Source organism: Pyrus communis, chromosome 6 (assembly GCF_041283825.1).
Source record: "Pyrus communis isolate YQ-2024b chromosome 6, ASM4128382v1, whole genome shotgun sequence".
In the NCBI taxonomy this organism is placed as follows: domain Eukaryota; kingdom Viridiplantae; phylum Streptophyta; class Magnoliopsida; order Rosales; family Rosaceae; genus Pyrus; species Pyrus communis.
In genome coordinates this window covers 14,792,602-14,808,570 of record NC_142570.1, presented here as the reverse complement: position 1 = coordinate 14,808,570, position 15,969 = coordinate 14,792,602, and the positions used below count along the sequence as shown (strand labels likewise).

General features: G+C 40.5%; 1 non-coding gene across 1 annotated transcript in view; it reads right to left on the bottom strand.

Moving 5' to 3' along the window:
• The window catches only part of LOC137737310 (uncharacterized), a 33,686-nt gene extending 21,466 nt beyond the window's left edge, over positions 1-12,220 (bottom strand). Inside the window, exons 1-3 of the transcript XR_015963279.1 lie at positions 11,387-12,220; positions 10,843-11,347; positions 8,468-10,380 (exon numbers count right to left, since the gene is read on the bottom strand). This is a non-coding gene — a transcript (uncharacterized LOC137737310). The remainder of the gene's footprint in view (positions 1-8,467; positions 10,381-10,842; positions 11,348-11,386) is intronic.
• Positions 12,221-15,969: the final 3,749 nt, after the last annotated feature.

Genomic DNA, 15,969 nt, shown 5'->3' with positions numbered 1-15,969 from the left:
AACATGTGTGGAGAAGAACCCCTTAGCTAGCCTTCATTCCATTTATTCCATCATCCATATTCACATTTACATTCTGCTTAGTTTATTAACTTGTTTTGTTATTTCAATTTTCGTCAAATCAAAACTCTTCCCCCCTTTTTCCTTATTGTTCAATTTAGTTTATGTTTTAAAGCATTTTCAGTCTTTGGTTTGTCTTAGTGATTTAAAGTTTAGTTTTGCATTCTTTGAGTCTAGTATAGTGTTTTAAACTTTATTTTACGTTTTTGAGTCAAATCCAAGTGATTAACAATCCCTCCTAATCCCCGGTCCAGAACGATCCCTACTTATACATATACTACAATTGATAAAAAGAGGGTTTAATTTGTGTGCGTATAAATCACGCATCAAATTTTGGCTCCAATTGACGGTCACTGTGAATCCGACCTTCAGACTCTTGCAGCTCATCAAGCTTCCTCTTCATGCCCGTCGAATAGTTGTTTGCAAGCACGTGCAAACTTCTATTCTCATACTTCAGCTGCTGGATCTCCTGCTTGAGACTTTCCACCTCTGCCATCAATGATTCCACCTGACGGGAGCGGGCAAGCAGGCGTTGGCCCATGTTGGACACAGAACTCGCACACTGAACACTAAGTGCGAGGGACTCTTGAACGGCCAACTCATCGGACCGTCCTGACAGCAGCCTACTATCTTTCGGAGTGAGGAGGTTCCTAGCTACTATTGTAGCTGTTGTGGCGTCCTGCATCACGGAGTCTTCACCTGTGAGAGGACCGTTAGAAGAAAAGAAAGAAGGGCGCCATACGTTACCTTGACGCGGCGCGCCCGCATCACTGCTAAGGTTTAATTCCAAGCTAAGGTTCGATGAGTTTGCCATTTTTCAAAAGTGTTCAAGGGGTGGATGGAATTGATTCTCAAAGGGCCGGAGTCGATTTTTCAAGAATGGGATTTCTTCAGAGTGTATTTGTTGGGGTGATCGATAGCTCCATAAAAAGCCATGGCGACGCGTCCACCGATTCAGAGATCCGGATTTTCCTCCGCAAATTTCGACGACGCTTTCGCGACTTTTCAGAAAACGCGCTCAGCTTTGTCAAAAGATATCTGACAAAGCTGATAACACGTGGAGGCCATCATCTCAATTACACGTCTTTAGCCGACAAGCGCAAAGTTCGGCGACGCTTTCTCTGCTTTTCAGAAAACGCGTGCAGCTTTGTCAAAAGAGCCGCACCCGTGACTACTTTTGCCATGCAGAAATCGAAGAGCCGTTCGTTCAGAAATCGAAGAGACGTCTGTCGACAAAGGGTAAAAGAGCAGTACCACCACTTTCTATTCAGAAAATCCCTATATTTGTCGACCTTCATCTCTTATGGCAAGGCAGACTTGAAGAAAATGCCCACCAACTCTCTCTCACCTCTGAGGGCGCACTCCCAGCAAAGCCTTTTGAATTACTCAAAATTTTCTTCTTCCCCAAAGATGATACCAGACGCCTGGAGTAAAGATGACCCAGGAGGAAATGCATGTGCTCATTCATGCACCGCTTCTTCAAAAGCAAAGGTATCTCATATCATAAAGGTCAAAAGCAAAAGTATCTCATATCATGCTCTTTCCCTGTCTTTTTCTTTGTCCTTGTTCTTACTCGCATGGCAAAGTGAAAGAAGCAATCAGCCGGCACTTGGAGTCAGTCTTCCGATCTGGAGCCAACTGCCTGGAACCTATTCCTGATTGCTTACCTAGCGTTGCTCTCGAGTAGTCATCTTTGATGCGAGCATTATACGCATACAAATTAAACCCTATTTGTGACAATTGTAGTAATGATGTAAGTAGGGATCGTTCTAACCGGGGATTAACTAGGGATGCTAAACACTTGACTTAAATAAATAAAACTAACTTTTAAAACACTAAGACAAACTTAAAAGACTCAAAACAAGTTCAAAAGACTCCAAATACTTTAAAAACATAAAATAAGACAAATCAAATGATTAAGACTTAACAAAATAGGGGGGAAGTTTGATTTGACGAAAATTGAAATAACAAAACAAGTTAATAAACTAAGCAAATTGTAAAACAAATAAACGTAAATATGAATGTGATGAAAATATGGATGATGGAATAGCCAAGGGGTTCTTCTCCACACATGTTACACTTGCAATACAAGATTGATTTTCGGTTGGTCTTTCGATAAATTATGAAACTCAATGCTCCAAGTTAATTAGGTTCACTTAAATTAACTTTCAGATTTCCCTAGATTCATTGGATTGAATGGAATACGCATTACAACCAAATTATTCTTAATCAAAGTCCCTAACTATGGAATACGCATGATAGAGACATTCAACAAAGATCATTAAGTTCAACGGAAATCATAAACATCGACGAGGCATTCGTTACTATGGAATACGCATGAAACTTATGCCAAGAATTCGTTTAACGCGATTGTTTATAAGCAACCTCCACTACTTGTGAATATAAGTTCATAACGATTAGGTGAAACTCACTTATATTCTAGCGTCATATTCATGCATGAAAATTAAGCTTGCAATCTTAATGAACATACATAAATAATTTATCAATCAAACAGTTAAACGAATTGAATCCACAACTTATGAAATACCAACCAAAAGTAATCAATTCATATTGCAAATATAAACATAGTTTCGAATCACCCCCTAGCTAAAGGGGGTTTAGTTCCTCATAACTTTGAAATCAAAGAAACCCCTAAACATTCCAACAACTCAAACTTGAATTGTATGAACGTTTAGGCACTCTTCTCTTCCATTCTCATACGTACAAAACAAAGAGAATTAAATTTAAACTTTGAAATCAAAGAAACACCTAAAAATTCCAACAACTCAAACTTGAATTGTATGAACGTTTAGGCACTCTTTTCTTCCTCGTTGTTGTAGCACAAGGTCTAAGTGAGCTTTGGGGATTATGTGAAGTGTTTTGGAGGGATGGGAAGTGGTTGGATAGTGGCTGCAATGAAGGAGAAAAACTGCACAGAAAATGGAATGGGACTCACGGCAATGGAATGGTATTTGTGTTGTGTGAAGTGTTGTGAATGGAAATATGAGATATGAATTGAATGGGGAGTGAATGAATGAATGCTAGGGTATTTATAGGGGTAGTGGAGGGAACATATGGTTGTTTGTTTAAGCATTTGTGTGGAGGAATGATGGAAAAACAGCTAGGACACATGTGAAAACTGGAATTGCACAAGGGGAGCAAAGGGAACCCACGGCAATTGGAGTTTGTTTGATGATGATGCATGTGATAGGTGGGAACAAAGGGTGAAACATGGCACAAGGGGGCTTGAATGAATGATTGAATGTGCATGTGGATTTAAGGAATGAGTGGTGGTGTAATGATGAAGTGAATGCATGTGGAATTAAAAGGAGGAAAACTGAAATTGTGAAGGGAAGGCACGGCATGAAATCAAATAAAAGGGAAGATGGTGTGTGAATGCATGTGAAGATGCAATAAATAATGCATGTAGGGTTAGGAAATAATGAAGAAATGCATGTGAGATGTTTGGAAAGGAATAAAGAATCAATGGTGGAAATGTGAGTGAATGATGTGCATGTGTGAGAATGCATGTGGAATTAAGAGGAGTATGGAAGTGAAATAAATGAATGATATGTTAAGTGATAAATGAATGATATGTTAAGTGATAAGTGAATGATATGTGGTGAGTGATAAGTGAATGGTTTGATAAGTGATAAATGAACTAGTTTAAAGGGCTAGGGTTTAAGTACATAGAATGGGCCTAAAATAGGTTGGTTTGTATGGCATAATGTGTTAAGCCCAAGGCAAGGTGAATGTAATTGGGTTAGGGCCATTGTTTTGTGTCTTCAAGTGCATACAAGGCCTTCAAATTCGTCCATCTTCTTGGCTCCATGGATAAGCTATCCAATCCATGCCCAAAAATGCTCCAAATGGCCTCAAAATGCACTTTCTTGCTCCCTAGGCCCTTAGAACCTGAAAACACACAAAAGAAACATAAAGGACTAAAATAACGAGAGAAACATAACGTAAATGCACGAGAACAAGCCATTTAAGTCGCATGAATATGCTCCTATCAAATACCCCCACACTTAGCTTTTGCTAGTCCTCGAGCAAAATAGAATAAAAACAAATAAACAAAACGACACTAAACACGTAAAACACAACCTAAACCTTCCAACAACCGTCTTAGGGATTTCCAATGCACATGACATGTTAAAAATCATCATTCTCACAGATTTTAGTCATCTTCACACTTAAGTACATTCTTAATCATAGTCACCACATACTATTTCACAATTAAGCATTTAAAACCATGTTTTGAATGTAGTAACATGCCTTAGAGAATTTGCTCAAATCCTTACAAGATATGCACTCGTTTTTCACACAGATTTTCTGACTACACTCCCTACACTAGGTATATGTGAGAAGATTGATGTAAACATGAAAGACTAGTATCTCACATATGTTATAACAAAGAAAGCATTTTCTGGATTTACGATAATGACATGAATATGATCTCATGAATGGAATGCTACTACTTAGAATGAGAACCAGTGATTCCATAAGCTCATATCAATTTCAAACTCCGCAAATTGAAACACATAACACTCAAGATAGAAGTTGAGGGATGTAACGGGGCTAAGGGTAATGGTTTAACAAAGAAAGGTAGAGTACACAAACGTTCTTAAAGCAATAGTGAGCAAAGTATTGAATTAGGCACTTAGAATTCCCTTTAGAACGCAGAAGTTAACTTTGAACACCCAAGGGGAAGTCACAAAACTTAGGGCCATATTCAAACTTTTTGGGCCCTTTCATCAACAATCACACTTGTGAGTCCATTCTCACTTATTTTCACTTTTTTTTTTTTTTTCTTTTTTTTTTTTTTTTTTTTTTTTTTTTTTTTTTTTTTTCCGTGCCTCCTTTAAGACTTAGGCACATACATACACACAAAAATCCCTTCCCCCACACTTATTTTCTGCAACATATTAATAAAAAGGAATTCAATTAAGTCATGCTCACTATCTTTCAAGAACAAAGGGTACGGATGGTCCTACTCTAGGCTAGGTAAGGGGTGATGTGGTTAGCAAAGAAAATAGGCTAAACGCGGCTCAACGGGGTTAAAACTTACAACAAATATGAAATATGGGAAGTAAGGCTATTTGGTTATGGTGGCAACTACACAACTTCATCTTGATATATGTTATGCAATTCAATGTCATGCTTTGAATGAAACGGATATAAGTTCTGGCATTTAGTTCTATCATGATACAATTGCATCCTAAGTAGCAACCAAGCAAGGAATAATGAGATCATGCAACAACTTAAGAAAACACAGAATCACAGAAAATAACTCTCCAAAGAAGGTAATGGCTCGAGTCTCACAGGGTTGTAGCGTTTGTTTGAATTCCTTCCTTCAAGCATGTTACAAAAACGAATTTTTCTTTTATGATTGCATGTGAAGTCATACATTATAACCATAACCAAGCATATACCAAGAGTAAATCAAACTTTTCTCTATGTTAATAACTCTTTTTAACCGTCATGCAATTACAAACCAAATCCTTATCATTGTGTTGGAAGGTACCCTAAGACACAAACTCAAACAAAAACGACTCAAAACACTCTTTTTAGGTTTTTCAAAACAATTTTTCAAATTTTTATGTGCTTTTCGGAGTTATAAAAACAAAACATACTAAAACACTCTAAAACAACTTAAAAACACCTTAAAACAGCAAGGAACAATATTTGAAGTTATGGGTGATAAAATCCCACGAATTTGCATTAACAACATTAGTTACCCCCCCACACTTAAATCAAACATTGTCCTCAATGTTTTAAGCATAGATTCACACAAAACATAAGTAAATACACAAAAAAAACACTTAAACATACTAAACATGGCAGAATGTAATTAACAAAGAGAAGAGTTTAGAGACGCAAATCTGGTTATAGAGTGTAAATTCCATCTTCTCCTTGGTAATTGCATTGAGGCTTTTGATCTTTGTGATTCCACATGCTTACTCTTGAACTGGTTTCTGCCCATCGTTGATTTTCCTTTGTGCTACTTCTTGAACTGGGCAGCATGATGGTTCTTTTGGTCTTCCCCGAAGGTCTGAGCTTTCCCCCTTTATCTGTTTCTTTGTTCAATCTTTGCAAGAGTGGTCCCTTCTCTGGAAGTGTATCAACCGTTGAAGATGACTACTCGAGAGCAACGCTAGGTAAGCAATCAGGAATAGGTTCCAGGCAGTTGGCTCCAGATCGGAAGACTGACTCCAAGTGCCGGCTGATTGCTTCTTTCACTTTGCCATGCGAGTAAGAACAAGGACAAAGAAAAAGACAGGGAAAGAGCATGATATGAGATACTTTTGCTTTTGACCTTTATGATATGAGATACCTTTGCTTTTGAAGAAGCGGTGCATGAATCAGCACGTGCATTTCCTCCTGGGTCATCTTTACTCCAGGCGTCTGGTATCATCTTTGGGGAAGAAGAAAATTTTGAGTAATTCAAAAGGCTTTGCTGGGAGTGCGCCCTCAGAGGTGAGAGAGAGTTGGTGGGCATTTTCTTCAAGTCTGCCTTGCCATAAGAGATGAAGGTCGACAAATATAGGGATTTTCTGAATAGAAAGTGGTGGTACTGCTCTTTTACCCTTTGTCGACAGACGTCTCTTCGATTTCTGAACGAACGGCTCTTCGATTTCTGCATGGCAAAAGTAGTCACGGGTGCGGCTCTTTTGACAAAGCTGCACGCGTTTTCTGAAAAGCAGAGAAAGCGTCGCCGAACTTTGCGCTTGTCGGCTAAAGACGTGTAATTGAGATGATGGCCTCCACGTGTTATCAGCTTTGTCAGATATCTTTTGACAAAGCTGAGCGCGTTTTCTGAAAAGCCGCGAATGCGTCGTCGAAATTTGCGGAGGAAAATCCGGATCTCTGAATCGGTGGACGCGTCGCCATGGCTTTTTATGGAGCTATCGGTCACCCCAACAAATACACTCTGAAGAAATCCCATTCTTGAAAAAATCGACTCCGGCCCTTTGAGAATTAATTCCATCCACCCCTTGAACACTTTTGAAAAATGGCAAACTCATCGAACCTTAGCTTGGAATTGAGCCTTAGCAGTGATGCGGGCGCGCCGCGTCAAGGTAACGTATGGCGCCCTTCTTTTTTTTCTTCTAACGGTCCTCTCACAGGTGAAGACTCCGTGATGCAGGACGCCACAACAGCTACAATAGTAGCTAAGAACCTCCTCACTCCAAAAGATAGTAGGCTGCTGTCAGGACGGTCCGATGAGTTGGCCGTTCAAGAGTCCCTCGCACTTAGTGTTCAGTGTGCGAGCTCTGTGTCCAATATGGGCCAACGCCTGCTTGCCCGCTCCCGTCAGGTGGAATCATTGATGGCAGAGGTGGAAAGTCTCAAGCAAGAGATCAAGCAGCTGAAGTATGAGAATAGAAGTTTGCATGTGCTTGCAAACAACTATTCGACGGGCATGAAGAGGAAGCTTGATGAGTTGCAAGAATCCAATGTTCGAATGCAAAGTGACCGTCAAAGTGACCGTCAAAGGCTTTCGGCTTACTTCCAGAGGCACATTTTTCCTGGCTCGTCCAGCGTTTGGCCAAGTATTGGGGCCTGGAATGCTCCCGCTCCGATGCCTTCCGCTCCGACGCCTTCCGCTCCGACGCCTTCTGTTCCGACGCCTTCCGCTCCGACGCCTTCTGTTCCTACGCCTTCCGCTTCAAGAGTAAAGCCACGTAGTGGGGCCTCAAGCAAACAACCTTTGTGAAGCACCATCTTTCTTTGTTTAGCAGTGCCTATCAATAAATCAAACATTTTCTCAATGTTACAATCATAAACTCACACAATTAATAAACAAACAAACAATAACAACTAAACAACCTAACAAGGCAGAAATGAAATAGCAACAAAATAACTCAAATGACTCTAAAAACACATATTTTTGGGTTTTTTCAAAAGAATTTTTTTTTTTTTTTTTTTTTTTTTTTTTTTTTTTTTAATTTTCGGAGTTTTATACCAAGACACTATAAAACACACTAAAACACTCTAAAAATGCTTAAAACAGCAAGAAACAACATTCTAAGTGAAAGGTGAATAAATCCCACGAAATTCATGCAAATACAAATTGTTTACCCCCCCCCACACTTAAATCAAACTTTGTCCTCAATGTTTTAAGCAGAAAGTCACAACAGAGCAAGCAAATAAACAAATACGAGAAAGAAAGCAAAGTAAAGGCAGTAAAGAAAAAGAAAGGAATAAAAATAAGTCTCTTAAAGGGGTTTCCAAGTTCTTCTCTATTCGGATGCATGGGTTGCCTCCCACGAAGCGCTTTCTTTTACGTCTTGCAGCCGGACGGTACCTCCGTTTAAGCTTGACTAGGTTCCACGGCATGGAGGGGTACTTCTTCCACGACATGCTCCTCAAACATCTCGTAATAGGGCTTCAATCGATGCCCATTCACTTTGAATTCTTGCTGCGTCCTTGAACTTTTGATTTGCACTGCACCATGAGGGAAAACATTAGTAACAACAAACGGCCCAATCCATTTAGAACGCAACTTACCAGGAAACAAACGTAGGCGAGAGTTGAAAAGTAACACTTTCTGCCCAACTGTGAAGGTCTTGGTTCGAATCATTTTATCATGGAATGCTTTGGTCTTGGCTTTGTACATCCGGGCATTCTCATAGGCTTCATTCCGAATCTCCTCAAGTTCATTCAATTGGAGCTTCCTATGAACTCCCGCTGCATCTATGTCCATGTTGAAAATCTTCACGGCCCAATGTGCCTTGTGCTCTAACTCTACGGGCAAATGACATGGCTTACCATAGACGAGCCGAAAAGGTGACATCCCAATGGGTGTTTTGTATGCCGTACGATATGCCCACAGTGCATCATCTAAACGTAAGCTCCAATCCCTCCTTGTTGGTCCAACGGTCTTCTCCAAAATTTGTTTGATTTCTCGGTTAGACACCTCGGCTTGGCCATTTGTTTGAGGATGGTAAGGTGTGGAGACCTTATGGTTGACATGGTACTTTCTTAGCAACGCCTCAATGGTCCGATTGCAAAAGTGAGACCCTCCATCACTTATGATTACCCTCGGCATTCCAAACCTAGCAAAAATGTTAGTTTTCACGAAATCTGCAACCACCTTAGAATCGTTAGTACGGGTGGCTTTTGCTTCCACCCATTTAGAAACATAATCAACGGCTAGCAAGATATAAGTGAAACCATAAGATGGAGGGAAAGGGCCCATGAAATCAATGCCCCAAACATCAAAAATTTCAATATTAAAGACAGGGGTTTGCGGCATTTGGTCCTTGGTACCTATGTTACCCATTCGTTGGCAACGATCACAAGACATACAAAAGGTTCTAGCATCCCTAAATATAGTCGGCCAATAAAAACCACACTCTAAAACCTTGAGGGCAGTGCGTTGTGTGCCAAAATGACCACCACATGCATATGTGTGACAAAAGCTTAGAATTGAGTGAAATTCAGAATCATGCACACATCTACGTATAATTTGATCTGAGCAATACTTCCACAAATAAGGGTCATCCCAAACATAGAAACGTGCATCATTTTTAAGCTTATCACGTTGGTGCTTGTTTAGTTCATTTGGAATTTGTTTAGCCACCAAGTAATTCACTAAATCTGCATACCATGGTTCACTTACCTCAATGGAAAGCAGCTGCTCATCGGGAAAAGTTTCAGGGATAGGTACGGCATGTTCATGCTCCTCGTGGATCATTCGGCTTAAATGGTCAGCCACTACATTCTCGCTTCCTTTCTTATCCCGGATTTCAATATCAAATTCTTGAAGAAGAAGAATCCAACGGATAAGCCTCGGCTTTGCTTCCTTTTTCGTGAGCAAGTACCTCAAAGCTGCATGATCAGAATAAACGATTACTTTAGTACCAATTAAATATGAACGGAATTTATCTAAAGCAAAAACCACAGCTAGAAGTTCTTTTTCCGTCGTGGAGTAGTTCAATTGGGCATCATTGAGAGTCCGAGAGGCATAGTATATGACATGCGGCCGCTTGTCTCTTCTTTGTCCTAGAACAGCTCCTAATGCATAGTCGGATGCATCGCACATGAGCTCGAACGGAAGGCTCCAATCTGGAGGTACAATAATGGGGGCTGAGACTAGCTTCTCCTTGAGTTGGTTAAATGCCGAATTACACTCTTCATCAAACTTAAATGGCACATCTTTTTGAAGCAATCGGCAAAGAGGGTTGGACATCTTGGAGAAGTCCTTGATAAAACGCCTATAGAACCCTGCATGGCCAAGAAACGAACGTACCTCTCTAACCGAAGTAGGAGAGGGTAAGTGACGTACAAGGTCTATTTTTGATTTATCTACTTCAATTCCTTTTTCTGAAACAATATGTCCTAAAACTATACCTTGTTTCACCATAAAGTGACATTTCTCCCAATTCAAGACAAGGTTAGTTTCAACACATCGTTTCAAAATTAAGATCAGATTATCCAAGCAATTATCAAATGAACTCCCAAATACACTGAAATCATCCATGAAAACCTCAATGATCTTTTCAACAAAATCGGAAAATATACTTACCATACACCTTTGGAAAGTGGCCGGTGCGTTGCATAAGCCAAATGACATACGACGATAAGCAAATGTTCCAAAGGGACATGTGAATGTGGTCTTCTCTTGATCATCCGGGGCTATCACAATTTGGTTATATCCAGAGTATCCATCAAGAAAACAGTAAAAAGCATGACCGGCTAACCTTTCGAGCATCTGGTCGATGAATGGCAAAGGAAAGTGATCTTTCCTAGTCATGGCATTTAGCTTCCGGTAATCGATACATACTCGCCATCCAGTCTGAATGCGTGTAGGCACGAGCTCATTCTCATCATTCTTAATAACAGTTACTCCGGACTTCTTGGGAACGACTTGAACTGGAGAGACCCAACGGCTATCGGAGATAGGGTAGATCACTCCGCAATCCAAAAGCTTGATTATTTCCTTCTTCACCACTTCCATCATCGGAGGGTTGAGACGGCGTTGAGCCTCTCGGGATGGCTTAGTCCCCTCCTCAAGAAGTATACGGTGCATGCATGTGGTAGGGCTTATTCCTTTAATGTCGGCCAAAGTCCACCCGATGGCCGTTTTGTGCTCTCGCAGGACCCTCACAAGCTTCTCCTCCTCCATTGCCGTGAGACTTGATGAAATGATGACGGGCAATGTTTCGCCTTCCCCCAAAAACACATACTTCAAATGGTCCGGCAACGGCTTAAGTTCAAGCGAAGGTGCCTGAACAACAGAAGGTAGCATCTTAGTGGAAACTGAATTTGAAAGTGAGAGTGGAACCTTACCATATTGTTGTGGCAATGACTCAAGAGCTGCCACAACCTCAATTATTTCTTCTCTAGAACCCATTGCAAAGACTTCCTCCTCCTTGCCGTGGCCTTGCATTGGCCCAAATCCTTCATTTTTGCGCTCTATGGCCTTAGTGATGGTTGTTTCTAGGGCGTCCTCGTTCAATTCTTCAAGGTATACCTGCGCCAAAGAATCGATAACATCAATGGAAAAACAAGAATGGTCATCCACGGGATATCTCATAGTTTCAGAAATATTAAAATCAATCACTTCCCCATCGAATTCCATTGTCAAGGTGCCTTTGTATACATCAATCTTCGTTCGGGCCGTCTTCATGAATGGCCTACCAAGGAGAATCGGCAAAGATGTAGAATGGGCTGAATCCTCCATGTCTAGGATGTAGAAATCAGCCGGAAAAATTAAATGGTTCACCTGCACAAGCACATCTTCCAAAACTCCTTTTGGATACGCGTTAGAACGGTCGGCCAATTGTATAATTACACCATCTTGTTTTAATTCACCCAAATTCATAGATGCATAAATAGAATAAGGCATGACATTTATGGATGCACCTAAATCAAGCATGGCATGTTCAAAACGATTATGTCCAATCACACAAGGAATCGTGAAACTACCGGGGTCTTTGCACTTGGTAGGCAGTTTACGTTGCAAAACAGCGGACACATTCTCGCTTACCTTCACTACCTCTTTGTTTGCCCTTCTTCTCCTTGTATTGCATAGGTCCTTGAGGAATTTAGCATACTTTGGAATCTGTTTGATTGCATCGAGAAGCGGTATGTTCACTTGCACCTTCCGGAACGTTTCAAGAATGTCCTTCTCGCTTTCTTCCTTTTTTTCTTGCATGAACCTGCGAGGAAAAGGTACATTGGGCAGATTAGAACTTGAAGTACATGAATTTGAACTTAAATTACCTGATTTGGCCGAGTTAGGGTGATTGGGGGCTTGCGGCATTGGGTTTTTCACCCTTACCGTGGGTGAGCTAGATACTTCCTCAGGTTGTGTCGTATCTTCATCTACTTTCTGGGCAGATTTGGGATTGTTTGGCTCGGTCCCAACTTCTTTTCCACCCCTTAGGGTGATGGCCTTGGCGGATTCGAATCCTCCCTTTGGATTGACTGTGGTTGAGCTAGGAAGCTTTCCTTGCTCTCTAATTTGTCCAAGGAACTCAGAAATCTGCCCTATTTGTTTCTTCATATCCATCATCTCCTTCTCGTTATTTTCTATCCGGTTGTTTTGATTTTGCAACCCCTGCGAAATAGAGGTTAGTAATTGCATAGCTTGATTACTTTCCAAAGACGTACCTGAATGAGATGATGCCGAAGGTTGTTGGGATTGTTGGGATGCATACGGCTTGGAATAAAAACCAGGGGGGTTTGGCCTAAATCCTCCTTGTTGGGCAGCTTGTTGTGGCTCCCTCCATTTGAAGTTTGGATGGTCTCTCCAACCTGGATTATATGTGTTAGAATATGGATCGTTCCTTGGTTGGTTTTGATTCCCATAGCCCATGGCATTGGCAGATTCCCACCCGCCATTCTCGATTAGTTGAGGGCACTTGTCGGATGGATGCCCTTGAATTGAGCACACGCCACAAACTTGGTGTTCTTGTGCTTTTGGACCAATCACAACCTGAGAAACAAGAGAAGTAAGATTAGCAAGTTGTGATTGAATTTCAGAAATAGCACTCACCTCATTTACACTTTGTTGCCGTGGGGCTTCCCTTTGGCCCACTCCTTCATATTGTTGGGCGTTGAGCGCTCGGTTGGCTATGAGAATCTTGGCATCCCTTGGTGTTTTGTCCACCAATGCTCCTCCCGCTGATGCATCAAGCATTTGACGTTCGATAGGCAGGAGGCCCTCATAGAAATATTGAAGGAGAAGTTCCTCCTTCATTTGATGTTGAGGACATGAAGCTACAAGGCCCTTGAAGCGCTCATAATAAGCCGGGAATGTCTCACCATGATTCTGTTGAATACCACTAATTTTCTTCCGTAGGAGAATCACTCTCGAAGTAGGGAAGAATTTCTCCAAGAAAGCACACTTCATACTCTCCCACGAAGTCACAGTTCCCGGGGCTAGTTCGTAGAGCCAATCTTTGGCCTTGTCCATAAGTGAAAATGGAAAGGCCTTCATCTTCAATATACTCCCATCCACATTGACGGGGGTCATGCTCGAACAAACCACCTCGAACTCCTTCAAGTGTTTGTTGGGGTCTTCCATAGACAAGCCATGGAACTTCGGAATATGGTGTAACAAACTGGATTTGAGTTCAAATTCATCGGTCTTGCCTTGGGCAGCCGCGGGGTATTGAATGCAAAGAGGGTCTGCATTGGCCAAACCCGAGGCCGAAAGCTCCTTGATGGTTCTATTATCTGCTGCCATGGCTTGTTCTTCTTCAAAAATTTGATCCGTGGGCTTTTCTTCTTCACCTACTTCGTCTTCTTCAAGCCCAGGTTGTGGTGGCGGTTGTGGTGGCTCTTGTTGACTCCTCGTTCTCCTCAAAGTGCGTTCAAAATCACCGTCAAAGTCGGAGATGTTCTCTATAATAGGACGAGAGCTACGAGTCATACACAGTACCTAAAAAACAAGGAAACAACCAAACTAAGAATCTGAAATAAGAATGCACGAAAAACAAAATATAAAAATAAAGACAAGGGATTAGCAACTTTGCTAATCCCCGGCAACGGCGCCAAAATTTGATGCGAGCATTATACGCATACAAATTAAACCCTATTTGTGACAATTGTAGTAATGATGTAAGTAGGGATCGTTCTAACCGGGGATTAACTAGGGATGCTAAACACTTGACTTAAATAAATAAAACTAACTTTTAAAACACTAAGACAAACTTAAAAGACTCAAAACAAGTTCAAAAGACTCCAAATACTTTAAAAACATAAAATAAGACAAATCAAATGATTAAGACTTAACAAAATAGGGGGGGAAGTTTGATTTGACGAAAATTGAAATAACAAAACAAGTTAATAAACTAAGCAAATTGTAAAACGAATAAACGTAAATATGAATGTGATGAAAATATGGATGATGGAATAGCCAAGGGGTTCTTCTCCACACATGTTACACTTGCAATACAAGATTGATTTTCGGTTGGTCTTTCGATAAATTATGAAACTCAATGCTCCAAGTTAATTAGGTTCGCTTAAATTAACTTTCAGATTTCCCTAGATTCATTGGATTGAATGGAATACGCATTACAACCAAATTATTCTTAATCAAAGTCCCTAACTATGGAATACGCATGATAGAGACATTCAACAAAGATCATTAAGTTCAACGGAAATCATAAACATCGACGAGGCATTCGTTACTATGGAATACGCATGAAACTTATGCCAAGAATTCGTTTAACGCGATTGTTTATAAGCAACCTCCACTACTTGTGAATATAAGTTCATAACGATTAGGTGAAACTCACTTATATTCTAGCGTCATATTCATGCATGAAAATTAAGCTTGCAATCTTAATGAACATACATAAATAATTTATCAATCAAACAGTTAAACGAATTGAATCCACAACTTATGAAATACCAACCAAAAGTAATCAATTCATATTGCAAATATAAACATAGTTTCGAATCACCCCCTAGCTAAAGGGGGTTTAGTTCCTCATAACTTTGAAATCAAAGAAACCCCTAAACATTCCAACAACTCAAACTTGAATTGTATGAACGTTTAGGCACTCTTCTCTTCCATTCTCATACGTACAAAACAAAGAGAATTAAATTTAAACTTTGAAATCAAAGAAACACCTAAAAATTCCAACAACTCAAACTTGAATTGTATGAACGTTTAGGCACTCTTTTCTTCCTCGTTGTTGTAGCACAAGGTCTAAGTGAGCTTTGGGGATTATGTGAAGTGTTTTGGAGGGATGGGAAGTGGTTGGATAGTGGCTGCAATGAAGGAGAAAAACTGCACAGAAAATGGAATGGGACTCACGGCAATGGAATGGTATTTGTGTTGTGTGAAGTGTTGTGAATGGAAATATGAGATATGAATTGAATGGGGAGTGAATGAATGAATGCTAGGGTATTTATAGGGGTAGTGGAGGGAACATATGGTTGTTTGTTTAAGCATTTGTGTGGAGGAATGATGGAAAAACAGCTAGGACACATGTGAAAACTGGAATTGCACAAGGGGAGCAAAGGGAACCCACGGCAATTGGAGTTTGTTTGATGATGATGCATGTGATAGGTGGGAACAAAGGGTGAAACATGGCACAAGGGGGCTTGAATGAATGATTGAATGTGCATGTGGATTTAAGGAATGAGTGGTGGTGTAATGATGAAGTGAATGCATGTGGAATTAAAAGGAGGAAAACTGAAATTGTGAAGGGAAGGCACGGCATGAAATCAAATAAAAGGGAAGATGGTGTGTGAATGCATGTGAAGATGCAATAAATAATGCATGTAGGGTTAGGAAATAATGAAGAAATGCATGTGAGATGTTTGGAAAGGAATAAAGAATCAATGGTGGAAATGTGAGTGAATGATGTGCATGTGTGAGAATGCATGTGGAATTAAGAGGAGTATGGAAGTGAAATAAATGAATGATATGTTAAGTGATAAATGAAT